The sequence below is a fragment of the Oryzias melastigma genome, unplaced genomic scaffold, assembly GCF_002922805.2.
Source record: "Oryzias melastigma strain HK-1 unplaced genomic scaffold, ASM292280v2 sc00933, whole genome shotgun sequence".
NCBI lineage: Eukaryota > Metazoa > Chordata > Actinopteri > Beloniformes > Adrianichthyidae > Oryzias > Oryzias melastigma.
The window spans coordinates 11,199-12,584 of record NW_023417518.1 but is presented as its reverse complement, the minus strand read 5'-3'; the positions used below and the strand labels follow the sequence as shown (position 1 = coordinate 12,584).

Genomic DNA, 1,386 nt, shown 5'->3' with positions numbered 1-1,386 from the left:
AATTTTTTTTTTCCGTTATGCAAATTTGGCTGAGCTTCCCCCAGAGCTGCTGCTGCTTTCATGCAAACAGGAAGTGAGTAATTCTGGTCAACTTGTCTTTGAGTGCAAAACCTCTCGACGCAACTTAGTTGCACTCGGAACAGCGAAGGAGCAATTTTCACGCCGGTAAGTTTGACGTGCAGTTTAGATGCTTCTAGCTTATGTTGAAACTTTTGAACATTTTTAACTCCATATAGAGCCCAAACTACACTTTTAAAAACACAGCTGCATTATGTTGCGTGTTTTTTGCCTTCCTATGTTTCTTTCTTGCCTCTAAAGCAAATTTTAAGTGTTTTATTTATAAAGATTGGTCAAATTTTGATAGAAACTCAAAGTATTTTTGGCTCATGACGTAAAAAGATAAAAGAGTTTGAAAAAAGAGGAAACTTTATTGTTTTACTACTAACTTCTGTACAAATAATCCTAATTTTTTAGGGGTTTACAATAAAGAATATTACCAGATGAGAGTGTCAAACATCCAAGAAAAAGTATTCAGTATAAGCTTTGGTTTTCTGCATCGCATCATTGATTCCGCTTGCTTTGGACTTTTGAGCCCACAAACCAAACAGAATCAGCAGAAAGGCTTAATTTGATCAACGGCTGGAAATGTTACTGTGTGAGACAGGCAGAGTTCTTTCAGCCGCTCTAATACTGAACTGCACTTCCTTCTTGTCACATCCTGACACGCTGACAGGCTGCGGTTAAGGCCCCAATCTCACTTTCCATCGTGGTGGGGGACGCTCTGTTCTGTCCTTCCGATTTCACAAATGTTCACTTTCTCTTGAAGTATTATGCTTTAAAACATGTTGAATTCTTGCTTACTGACATAATGTAGAAGTAGAAACAAGTAATTTGCATTTTTAAGATGCTAATTTTTTCTGCCAGATTATGATCACACTTGTTGGTAAATGTTATTCAAATAAGTACGGTGGCCCTGAAGTGCAAATCACACCAACAAATCACTCAATGCAAAAATATTTTAAAGATCGCAATGAAAAAAAAACCAAACATTTTAGAAATAAAATAAAATTCAAAAACCAAAGCTCAATTTCAAAAACATCAAACGTTTCAAGAAAGTATAAGTTGTTGTATGTATGGGGTTCCATCTGTGCCAAAAATATGTTTTTGCATCCACTATCTATGTCTTTGGTCAACTTTTTTATGTATACTGAACAAGTTTATTGAACATTTATTCATGTCTATGAATGACTAAGCCAGGGGTCGGCAACCTTTAACAGTAAAAGAGCCATTTGTACTTGTTTTCTACTGATCCAAACCTAGAAAGAGCCGAGCCGCATAGATTTACTTTAGCCCTTGGATTTGGATTCAGTACCTTGTTTTTAAAAT

The 1,386-nt window shown here is 36.0% G+C and overlaps 1 protein-coding gene across 1 annotated transcript in view; it reads left to right on the top strand.

Moving 5' to 3' along the window:
• The first annotated feature begins 91 nt into the window (after positions 1-91).
• The window catches only part of si:dkey-171c9.3, a 4,743-nt gene continuing 3,448 nt past the window's right edge, over positions 92-1,386 (top strand). The window contains exon 1 of the mRNA XM_024263531.2: positions 92-165. The gene's annotated coding sequence lies outside the window, so the exon portion shown is untranslated. The remainder of the gene's footprint in view (positions 166-1,386) is intronic.